Source organism: Rousettus aegyptiacus, unplaced genomic scaffold, assembly GCF_014176215.1.
Source record: "Rousettus aegyptiacus isolate mRouAeg1 unplaced genomic scaffold, mRouAeg1.p scaffold_m13_p_5, whole genome shotgun sequence".
Classification (NCBI taxonomy): domain Eukaryota; kingdom Metazoa; phylum Chordata; class Mammalia; order Chiroptera; family Pteropodidae; genus Rousettus; species Rousettus aegyptiacus.
Genome location: NW_023416308.1, coordinates 28,442,070 through 28,455,176, shown reverse-complemented (window position 1 = coordinate 28,455,176; position 13,107 = coordinate 28,442,070).

Here is a 13,107-nt window from a genome sequence, read left to right as displayed (position 1 = left end):
AGATGTGATACTGGGAAAATTGGTAGGATTTTGCTGATTGTATCACTAGAGCATCATTTAAACATGTTCTCTGTCCCCTTATTTCCTATAAATTGATATTTTGATGTAGAAGCTTGATTATGTTCAAGTTTGATTTTTTCTTTTGCAAGTATCCTTCATAGGTGTGTACTTTTATCACAACACATGTAATGTCTGGTTGTGTCTCTTTCTGTGATGCTAGCACACATTGGTAATCTTCACCCAGATTCATTAATTCAATGAGGTTCTGAAAGGTGACATTCTAAGTCAATTATTCTGTGTTCCCTTACTATCTTCTATAAAGAGAACAATTACATAGTTACCTGAATGCACAGTTCCTATTATGTAAATGCTTATTTTCTCTTTATCAGTTTTCAAATTTATGAGTTGGTTTCCTAGTATCCCTCCAAAGGTGATGCTAGTTTTGTTTTTCAAATTCTGAACACATGGATTTAAAAATATTTGATGTACTTTGACCTATTGTAATTAGTATTCTTACTGATAGCTTTAGTTAGTAGCAGGTTCTTCAAGCCAGCTTCTATGTCTCCTACATCCTTTTTACATGGCTTAGTGGTGTTGGATAGTTTCACTGCTTCCTAGCACAAGATATTCCAAGCCAAACATTTACAATTCCTGCCCCTGACCTGGAATAAACCATTTCCAAGGAGTCTTGATTTCTTTTAGTGGGAAACAGAATTTAGACATTATTGTCTAGGTACCAGGCATTTTCATTACCATTGGTTTAACCATTATTTCTAGATATTTTCTAAAGGCAAGGCTTTTTTGTTTTTTTAAGATAAAACACATGGTGAATTTATACTGATGTCAGTCTCTTAAACATTCATAGAAACAATACATCCAGTTTAAAGGAAATTTTAAGTGGAAATAGAGAAATGTAAAGGAAATCTACAGATCAAATGAGACTTAAGAGACCTGTCAGCTCTTGCACTCAGAAGTAAGGCCATGGCTCTTGCTGAAAAATTACTACACTTTCCTACTCCATCTTCCAGAATTGAGATGGCTGCTTCTTGAAGTTCAGACTGTCTATAAAAGAAATCAAGAATCAAAATATCCTTGCCAAATCTACTAAATACCGCTTTTCAATTTATTGACACAAATATGATTCAGAAAATATTGAGAATCCTAGATTTGACTGGTTTAAAGAACATCTGAAAGATTTAACTAGATTGTAAATGCCAATGCCAAATCTGGCGAATGGAATTTGTTGCACAAGACAGAAGAGAGATGTAAATTTATTAAACATGGCTAAGAAAATGGGGACACCTAATACTCTACCTTGGAAATAAAAGTAAAATATTTCACCTATACCAAAAGTAAAAGAATAGAAAGTGGAAAAGAGACTCAGATTTCATTTTGGCTCTTTAAATCAATATGGCTATAAAATTACTAAGGAGGATGAAAAGCATCCATTTTCCTATTTATGTATACAGTGGAAGAACACTCCAGGTTCTACTGTAATCCTCTGTGCACTGTTTCATTGGCATTAATTTGGTGCTGATGGACTCTAAAGTTTTCCATTGCTAAGTTCTCACTGTTCATTCAGGAACTAAATTGTTTTCTCCAGAGTTCTGCACTTGACTTGTTGAAAGTAATTGGCACGTGCCAGGGCGATGATGGATTGGAAACTACCACAAATCCAAGGATAATTATCAAACCTTGCTTGCATTCTAAAAAGGTTAAAAGCTGGGCATTTCCCATCACATATTCTGATTCATCAAAAGAGAGTCAGACTCTTTTAGCTACAAAAATATGATCCCAAATAATTTTAAATTAGTGGCTTTTATTTTAGCACGTATAAGATAGTATGTAAAAAATTAAAAGACCCATTTTGAACATATGTTTGTAAGTCTTTTTTAAATTAATTAATTAAAATTTTTTAATGGTGACATTAGTTAACAAAATCCAGTAAGTTTCAGCTGTACATTTTAACAGTATGGCACATGTATATTTATACTATGTCTTCATCTCCCATAGTTAGATTTCTTTTGTCACCACATATTTGACCCCTTTCACCCAGTCTACTTCCCTCTACCCTCTCCCCTACCCAGTGGTATATATTTGTAAATCTTAAAAAAAAATTAAAAATTAAGTAAATTGAACATTGGAAACCCACCTGAATTGAGCTCACAAAAATTCTCTTACTTCTGTAAATATTTTTTTGTTCAGACTTCCAGTCAGATGGTGCAGAAGGTAGACACTATGCTCGCATCCTCTCACAACCACATCAAAATTACAACTAAACTGAAAAACAACCATCATTGGGAGTCATCTGAGGTCTAGCTAAACAGAAGTATTAAAACTGGGGACATACATAAGAGGCCACCTGGATACTGGTAAGAGGGGTGGAAATTCAAAATGAGCTGGTCCCACAACTGCCAGCCCACACACACCTGTGGCGGTTGAGAATTGGGAGGGATATCTTGGCTTCAGAGGTCGCTCCAGAGAGCCAGAGGTCCTGGCCTCACACCACACAACTCAGCCTAGGGTTTCAGTGCAGGAAAGGGTATTCCTCACAACCTCTGGGTGTGAAAACTTGTTAAGATTGTGGCTGAGACAGAGGGTAGCTGGAGTCTCAGTCATTTCTCTTAAAGGGCCAACACACAGACATACTTAGTGATGAACTCACTTGCTCTGTGCTTTAGCACATGGGCAGCTGCTCAGAAAGTGCCAGTGACATACAGGGAGGAACTGAATTGTCTGACTTCAGGGGAAAGGCTGGAGAGGCAGCTTTCTCCCAGATAGAAAGGTGCAAGCAGAATCCATCATTCCTTTGTTGAGCCCTCCCCACACCCAGCATGCAGATGCAGGTGGTCACCATATCCGAATCTCAATTAAAAGGGCTAACACTGGCTTCCCATCTGGTAATTCCCTGAGACCTCATCCCACTCAACTTGCAGGCCCAACTCCAGTGGCTTTTCCATATAAACGGCTTGTCTTGGCTCATGCTGAGGACTTTCCTAAAATCTCTCAAAGATTCACAAAACTCAGAACATCAGCATCTGACCTCAGTATGCCCTGTACCTCTTGCTGAGCAACCCCAAGCCCAGCACTAGAGGTTACTAGTCTCAGTTCCTAGCTTAGCCTCTTACAGCATCTCTAAGCCCAGCACAGGTGGCAGCCATTTGAGGATTGCTTTGTTACTCTTGCCAGCTGGCCCTGGCCAGGGCACAGGCTGTGACAGAACTTGGTCTATGGTGGGCCCCTCCCAAAGGGCCCTGGGGCCAGCACAATTGGTGGCCAGCTTCATGGGAACTGGAGCAACACCTGGGGCTGCACTGGAGGAAGATATACCCAAAGGACAGCCTGGGCTGGCGTCGGGGCCCTACTAAAGTTAATCTTACTCTATAGGGTCAGCCCCTCACCAGCCATTCCTCACAAAAATCAGCCTGAGGGTAAATCCCTCCCACTAATGTGCAAACAGCAACCAAGGCTCGATTACAACAGGAGGGCACATACAACTCATATAAGGGACACACCTAAAACACCCATCTCAGGCGACCAGAGAAGACTATGCCTCTGTGCCCCACCTACTACCTAAGGCCACTCTACAAAGACCAGGATACATAGCAGCCCTACTTAATACATAGAAACTGACACAGGGAAGCAGCCAAAATGGGGTGATGAAGAAACATCTCCAAAATGAAAGAACAGAGCAAAGCTCCAGAAAAAGAACTAAAAATAAAGACAAGCAATCTACCAGATGCAAAGTTCAAAACACTGGTTATAAGGATGCTCAATGAACTTAGGGGAAGAGTAGATGAACTCAATGAGAACTTTAACAAAGAGATAGAAAATATAAAAACGGAGATAGAGAACATAAAAAAAAAACAGTCAGAAGTAAAGAATAAAGTAATTGAAATGAAGAAACATTAGAGGGAATGAACAGATTACCCGAAGCAGAAGATTGAATCACTGATTCAGAAGATAAGGTAGCAAAAAACATCCAATCAGAACAACAACAAGAAAAAAGAATCCAAAAAAAAAAGAAGAATGGTTTAAAGGACCTCTGGGACAACATCAAGTATAGCAACATTCACATTGTAGGGGTACCCGAAGAGGAAGAAAGAAATCAAGAGACTGAAGACCTATTTAAATAAATAAAAATAGAAAGCTTTCCTAACCTGGTGAAAGAAATAGACATATAAGCCCAAAAAGTGTAGAGAGTCTCAAAGAAGATGAACCCAAAGAGGCCCACACCAAGACACATCATGATTAAAATATCAAAGTTTAAAGACAAAGAGGGAATCTTAAAAGCAGCAAGAACAAAGCAGTTAGTTACTCAGCAAAATTATCATCTAGAAGTGAAGGACAGAAAAAGAGCTTCTCAGACAAGTAAAAGCTAAAGGAGTTCATCATCACCAAACCAGTATTACCAGTATTCCCTCTAACATTTTAGAGGGAATTCTTTAAGAAGAAGAAAAAAAAAGATCAAAAGTATAAATAATGAAATAGTAATAACTATATATTTATCAACAAGTATTTCAAATGAAAAAGAATTAAATGCTCCAATCAAAAGACATAGGGTGGCCGAATAGATAAGTAAATAAGACCCTCACATATGCTGCCTACAAGAGACTTTTCAAATCGAATGACACACACAGATTGAAAGTAAAAGGTTGGGGGAAAAAATGTTTCATGAAAATAAAAATTAAAAAAAAATCTGAGGTAGCAATATGTATACCAGACAAAATGACTTTAAAACAAAGTCTACGACAAGGCACAAAAAAGGACCCAATAATCTCACTTCTGGGTATTTATTTGAAGTAAACTAAAATACTACTTTGAAGGGACATGGGCATTTATATGTTCATTGTAGCTTTATTTACAATAGCCAAGATAGAGAGACAACCTGGTGTCTATCAATGGATGAGTAGATAAAGATAAATAAGAGGTGGTACATGAATACAACAGAATATTAATCAGCCATAAAAAAAATAAAAAGAATGAAATCTTGCCATCTGCAACAACATGGATGGACCTGGAGGGTATTGTGCTAAGTGGAGCAAGTCAGAGAAAGACAAATGCCATATGATTTCACTTACATGTGGAATCTAAAAAAAAAGTAAACAAACTCATAGATATGGAGAACATTTTGAAGGTTGCCAGATGGGAGGCAGATGAGGGTAGTGGGTTAAAAAGGGGAAGGGATTAAGAAGTACAAACTGGTAGTTACAAAATAGTCATGAGTATGCAAAGTATAGTATAAGGAATATAGCCAATAATATTGTAGTAAGCATATATGGTGTCAGATGACTACTAGATTTATCAGGATGATCACTTCATAGGTATATAAATGTCTAATCACTATGTTGTATACTTGAAATTAATATACTACTGTACGCCAACTATAATTGAAAATTGTTTAATGATTTAAAAAATAAAATAAATAAATATAAAAAAGAAAGAAAAGAAATATTTTATGTTCACCTTTATGAATAAAACTAGTGTGCCTTTGGAGCACACTAGGTATCAGCCAGCATTTTAAATAGTTAAAACTTGACAGTCTAAAACTGGCTTGATTCTGAAAAGTAAGCCTTGTACTGCTGTCTCTGTATGCAGATGCCTCTTTTGGAAATATGCACTCATTGAATTTTTTGATTGCCATTACCACAGTGGTGTTCCAGGGACCAGATGGGCACAGTAGCCGTGATAACAAAACAACATGTTTGTCATCTTTAGAAAGCAATACAAATACCCAGCTCCAACACACCTCAAGCTTTTGCATGTATGAATGAATTCTCCTTCTTGCTTCACATCAGCATGTTGAATATCTGTTGGCTGTACATTATATCTATGTAACTATGTTTTGATTCATAGAGAATTTCTCACATTGCGGCATTTATTTACATTGAATATAAAGTGTAAATAAAAATAGATAAGTGACTGAAAGAGAAACCGATAGGAAGAAGAGGTGGAGGGGGACGACCAGGAAAAGGGAGACTAGATCCAGGACCTCTGAGGAACAGAAGCATGAGGCTCTGGGTTCAGAGCCAGGACTCTCAGGCTGGCTTTAGACCTCAGAGGTCACTCCAAGAACTGCTGAGAAAGAGCAGCATCTGTGTTCAGAGCTATATCAGAGGACTCAGCATTCCAGGCAGCTTCTACCTAGGTTCTACAAACTTCTATTTGTGTCCCTCCCATTCTGGGGTAAAAGCCAATTTCCTCCGGCACTGCTTGCCACTCCATAGTGAGGACACTGTTCTGTTACTGTGCTTCAGATATTATCCCTCCCTCTGACCTTATACCAGATGCTTACACTGATTTATAAGGTCACTGCAAAAAAGATGACACACACCGCTGTGAGGGCATGCTGTGAGAGATACCCCAGTGGCAGTGGTGTGAAAGCAGAGACAAGGGAACCTGCTGGAGAAGCTGTGGGACGAGGGGTCTGCCTACCTCAGTGCTTTGCTCTAAGATCAGGTTTGGTCAACTCAGCCTTCTTACAAGTAGGCACAGGCCCAGTTTGGGGATGAGAAATATATACTCCCAGCTGTTAGGTAACTGTGCGAGTTGTTTTACCACATTGTCTCAGCTTTTCCACCTCTGAGTGGAGGTGATAATCGTGCCTGCTTCAGAGGGCTGCTGGGGTGAATAAATGTGATGATATAAATAGCCCTTATTACAGGACTGACCGTATAGGCAAGGCATAAAAAGACACCACACCAAGGTCTTACTACTTTCTGTAGAGTCATATGTGTGCTTTAAGGAGCCATATGTTTGGGAAGGAATATTGCCTGAAGGAGGGAAGCCCTGGCAGAAGCAGGAGGGCTCTCAAGGGGCAAAGACTCGCCCAACATGTCTTGGCAACCATTTTGAGCAGGTTCGTAGCCCCTGCTCAGCCTTCCCTAAGCAGTATGCTCCCAGGATGCCAAGACAAAAGAATGAACTCTAGACCCCAGCATCCCGCAGGAGAGATGACACATGTCTTGAGGAGCAGTGTGATTCAAGGCAACTCTGAGGGCCCTTGTTACATTCTTAGCTATAGGAGAGGCCGGCGCTTGGGTTTCAGTTGTTCTTGGCCTCCTCACTGACCTGGGGCACTATTTCCTCCTCCTCTCCTCCCCCATTTCTCCCCAGCTTCTTTAAAAAAATGTTTAAAGGATTTTGTCAGTGAATGAACTTATTCATAAAGCAGGTGTAACGACAGTTTGCAGAGCTAAATGGGCACTTAACTGTGTATCTAATAAATCTGCAACAAAAATAAACAGAAGAGAAGAGAGTTTGGGAAAGAAGGGCGGTCAGGTATGAAAGGAACTTGTCATGGTAATTTAACACAGCCCCTCAACAGCCAGCATTTGCCCTGTCCCCTCCTGGCCACTGCTGAGGTGGATTTACCAGAGGCTGACAGCAGAGCAGCCAGGTAGAGGCCACTTCAGAGCAGAACTGGATGATTACAAATGGATGGTGGGAGAAGAGGCAGGGCGGGCCACTGCATCCACTGCCCATGGATCAGGCAATTGCAAAACACATGGAGGCCAATGCCCAACCTCCTTCCCTTCAGAATCCACACCCAGATTGCGAATGGTATTACCAGGATCTTTCTGCCCACCCCAAACCACCCTCCACCCAGGATTTGGGTGCCAATCTGAGATTAAAGGCATATTCCAGTGAATGTAGTAAACACCTGTCATTTCAGTGTTAATCACCCTTCCAGGTGTACAAGGTACCTAAGACATTAACCCTCTCTTGGTGGGACTGGCCTGGTGAGGACATGTTTAGGAACGTATTTTCCATGAATCATCTCCCTTGCCCTGAAGAACACCGTCTCAAAGGTGAGAACAGGTGTAAATACCGCACAAATCAAGCCGGAATCCCTGCTCCTGCCTCAAACTCAGAAAAAATGTTAATTTCTCTAAGAAGACTCTAGCTTATTTGAAGGTGGGGACATATTATTACACCCTCTTCTCCGCCACCGCTCCCCCATTGGCACTAGCACAGGGCTCCTAATAAGACAGATGTTGAGAAAATACCTGTTGGCTTAAATTGAATTGTCGCTCATGCTGGTTTTGGTGGTAAATGCCCAAGCACTCTGCTTTCTAAGGGCAGAGGCTGCCGGCCTCAGCTGGCTTGGGGCCCTCTCTAAAGTCGCTGCCATCTCTCCAAGTTTCCCTCTCTATGAGCAGAAAGGATGCTTCTGGCTACTGCCCATCTCAAAGTTTTAGATTTGGCTCCAGTTACCACCTTCCTGCCATTGCCATCCCAGCCATTCTCTAGGATGAATTCATCTCCCTTCAGTCACCTCCTAATATCACCTCATGAACCACATCAAACAACTTCACCAACCCACCACCAGCTACCAAAGAGAGTTTTGGCCTAGACAAGACTCAAATTTTTGTATTAGACGAATGCCCCAGTGGGTGTTGTCTTCCTCCTAGGCTGTCTGCTCAACACTGCCTATGGTCTCCTTGAAGGACAACCTTCTGAGGGCATCTTCAGAGCCCTGACAACCTCTCTTCCCGAAGAGAATTAGCAAAATGGGGAAAAACTGACCCTTGGCCATGGGGACCTTTATATATGGGCTCCCCATCACTCTTTACCCTCTTGTCCCTGGGGAAATAGGCTCAACATTACTGTCCTTGGGTGATGGGAATGTTTCTGTAGATAGCAAGACTTTACTCTGCCCTCCTGCTTGCTTCTGAATGGTGCTGACAATCCCAGCCCTGTAGCCAGTGCACGTGGCTCTAACAGTGGTCAACATCCAGAAGAGTTTCTTTGTGATTTGGGGCCTCAAGGCTTCACGACATTGAGCTTTACTCATAAGACTTTTGAGAACACAAAACCTCTGGATGTCCAAGATATCAGCAGGACACCAGTAGCATCCAGAGCCTTTACTTGCCTGTCTACAGGGCCTTTAGAGACCTCAGCACAGACAAAGCAACTCGAGACATATAAACTGAAAAACAGCCTCAAGGAATTTATACTCTAACAGGGACATAAAACAAATCCATGTTCTATTGGGAGATGTAGCAGGACCACAGTGACAATGACAAAAGGTGCATTAAGAAGAAGAGCTGGGAGAAGAATGAACAGGTTAGACTGGAGAAGAGATGAGGTTAATTAAGGAAGGGAATGAGGTGATCTCAAACACTTATGCTGAGAAGTATAAGGGAGAGGAGAGCCAAGGCAGGTAGAAAAAAGGACATTGTCTCCTGGACACAGTGCAGACTGGGGCATAGCCTTGCAGAGAGGGACTGAAAGAATTAAAGAGGAGGGAGAAGCCTCAGTGCCTAGAAGGTGCAGCACTTGGCAAGGCCAACCTAAAAGAGAGTAGTGAATGGGGGGACATTGCACAGACAAAGCAGCAGTGGCTCCTCGGGACTTCAGGAAAACAGGCAATTCCATGCATAGAAATCCTGAGGAACAAGTTTGCTTTTTGTGCAAAGCACATTTCATCTCTCTCACTCCAGTACTTTCCACCTTCAAAGGATCTTTCCAGTATGATGGTGGGAGGAGAGGGAGGTAAGATCTAGGTAGCACCTACAGAAAATTACCAGAGGATCAAGAAATCTCCTAGTGGCTGACCCAGGCAGGAGATATATTGGGGAGAATCCCCTGGGACGGTCTTTAGTCTGGTCTTGCAAAGTCCCGCTCATTTTTTGCTGAGTGGACAATAAGCAATTAGGCTTGCAAAACCACAATGTATTGAACAAAGAGTTTCCTACCCTGCGGTCCAAGTCCAGCCCAGGCCCAGGCCAGGTATAGGGCACTGCAGGGTGGAATGAGGTTCAAATGTGGTAAGAGGGCAGAGGAACACAAAACAACTGCGAAAGGCAAGAGAGGGTCACAGAGGTTCCCAAACACCCTCTCTAAGACAGTTCTGGAACTGTGCAGTCTCTGAGAAAAATTTGAAACCAGCCTAGTTAAGGTTGGTTTCTGATAGATCTGTTCACACTAACTTGAGGACACAAATCTCATAGCATTAGACCCACCTAGTGATGGTCTGAGTCTCAGCAAATATTTGTGGACTATACAGAAGCAAATCAGAGGACACAGTGACCAAGAACATGAATTCACTGTTGGGCAAGCAACTTTGGATACCTACCGAAAGTCAGAACCTGTTACAGGAGCCCTTTATTTCCTCCAAAAAAAATATTCAACAGTGGAAGCAGAGGGGCTACTCCTAGCTGCCTCACCTTGTATCTCTGGAAAAGTCCCCTACTCCCTTCCATCCCTGCATTAAAACAAAAATGAAGTACGGTGAGCAGACTGCCGCTGTAAGCCTTTCCACCACTACCAGCCCCTGAAAAGGTGCAGACTTGTTTCCATGGGAAGAGAGAAGGATGCGAACGACGAAGGCCTTCTGCAGGGATCTAGCACTGGGCTTGGTTCTCAGATTGACTTCTGACCAGCTACATTCAGGGAAAGAGCTTTACCTCTCTCTGATTAATGGATTTCCTGTAAATCTAGAAGAAACAGCCCAGTTCACAGGCCAACGAGGCAGTATCAGCTAAAAATGGTTGTGAAGGCACTCTCCAGACCTCACAGAGAACAGGCTGGGAGAGAGCAGGGCTGAGGCTTCCATGTGGTCAGCTTTGTTATATGGTCAGTTTGCCACAATCCTCTCCCTTCCTCTGGAAAACTTCAAAAAGCAGCAGCTGACCAGACCCTAAGAGAAGACTCTGAACCGTCAGGGGTCACCATCCTGGATGCCAGAGAAGGGAGGGAGGGTTTTTGTTTAGCAAGGCCCACGAAGGTAGATGACTCCAGGAGAACTGAGAAAGAAGCCAAGAAAGTAAGAAAACTTCATTCCATGGAGGGAACTCCTGGGTGTCAGAGGTCACAAGATATCTCCATTCAAGGCTGCACAGAATGACCTCCTATTCACCACAAGTCATAGAAAACTTGTGGATTTGGTTTCTGGAGGCCTGTCTCAAGTCTTGAGAACTAGAGAGAAAAGGGAGAGAGAGAAGTGGAGGGAGCAGGGCTTATCGCCTAATCAATGCCCACTCACATTCAAAAGGCCCAGCCTGACCCATCATAAGTCACAGGGCAAAGCTATGCAGAGTTGAGGCCAGAGGACAAGCCCAGGGCTTATAAGTACACATGATCTTGGGCTCAGGGCTTCCAAAATAGGAAGAAAGGTAATCTGAGGTCTTAAACCCTCTACTGAAATTCTTTCAACCTGTAGGGAAAGGAAACAACACCAAGATGACTGAGGCCAAGAACTCAGGGATGGAAGTCAGAAACAGGGCCCAGAACTCAAGATGAGGAGAGCTGTGAGCACACACAAATATCTGTGTGATGACAGTCACTACTGTATACCTCAGACAAGAACAATATGAGAGCCCAGGACAAGAGAACAAAAACCATCACAGGAAAATGGCATCCAAATGAAAGGCCTTTGGGGGGAGGAGGAAGCTAAATAGGACAGAATGGTTTCTCAAGAGTGAGACTAAATAGGCACAAATATCTGCTTACTTTGGCCATTGTGCATACGCTTTGGCCCATTGAGACATCACCTGGTAGGCAGATCATAAAACTGTACATGGGGTGGGCTAAAGGTGAAGAAGATAGTCTTCTGCATGTACCACACACAACACTTATGCATTTTGTTGGGAATGTAAACTTGTCCAATCATTATGGAAAACAGTATGGGGGTTCCTCAAAACATTAAAAATAAATCTACCATAGCAATTCTATTTCTGGGTATATACCCAAAGGAAATGAAAACAGGATTTTGATGAGCTATATGTACTCCTATGTTTATCGCTGCATTATTCATAATAGCCAATATGGAAACAACCCAAATGCCCATCAACGGATGATTAGATAAAGATATGGTGCATATTCCATAATTTTTCAGCTAAAAGAAAGATATCATCCCATCAGCAACAACATGGCTGGATCTTGGCCATATTATTTGAGACAAATTAGAGAAAGACAAGTACTATATGATATCACTTATTTGGGGAATCTAAAAGAATTAAACATTTAAAAAACAGAGTAAAATGGTGGTTCCCAGAGGATGGGGGTGGGGAGGATAAGAGTGATGGTGTTTAAGGGTACAAAAAAAAGATAAAAAAAAAAAACCTTGAACAGACAAACAGCTGGGTGTGGTCTGCACAAACTGGTTCTCAAGGCCAAATCCTTACTTCATTTGTCTATTCACAAGAGTTAAGAAAAAGACTGCTTTCTCTTTGTTGATCTTAACAGCAAAGGCACTGCCTTAGCAAGTCAAAATGGCAGCCATTTTTTGATTGTCCACACTCATGGAAGGAAGCAGGTAGGCAGAATATTGAAAACAAGCAAATTATTCCTGTTTTACTTTGAAAAGAATTATATGACTTGTTTTACAGAACTAGTAACAGGTTTTGCATCCTAGTTGAGACCATTATTAAAGTCAGTTTATAATACCCAAGCCCACACTGCACAGAGTTACTGTGTAATTATTAATAATGAACAGTCCACAAGATGGGCACTCTGCCCTGTAGGACATCACAATTGGACACACCAGAGAATATGATCATGACAACTCCTGTGGGATCAGGCCTCTGGGCCAGCATGCATGACAATCGGACAAGAAACTGAGTCAGCATTCTCACTTCAGGGAGTCTGGAGCCCACCTATTTCCAGGTCTTTAAAAAATGAGATATGCTTTTAAATTTAAAATCATATGGCACAAAGCCAAGTAGTCCTCAAATCTTCTTTTGTTACAAATTGCAGAGCCCATCATTCAAATGAATGCTTCATAAAGATAGATAAACAAGACCCCAATAAAAGTGGTTACCTAAATGAGATTGGGGAAAAGGATGGAGGGAGCAGGAGGAAAAGCAAACCTTTTTATGTAGTTTGATTTTTGAAACACATAGAGTATCTCTTCAGAAAAAGTAAAACAACTTTTCAAGTTGGAAGAATATAATGTATAACAGCCGACAGTGGAGGTGCTCTAACAGAAGGTGTTGGTGGGGTTGATGGGCAGAGCCTCCACTTCCTCACCCAAGGAGTCTTGGCATGTCTTTCTGCGCTGGGACACTACTGGCCTGGCCCAATCTTTTATTTTCTAGCTGGGAAACTAAAGCCCAGGGAGCTAGGCTCTCCCTCGGGGTTCCTCTTTCCATAGGCCATATT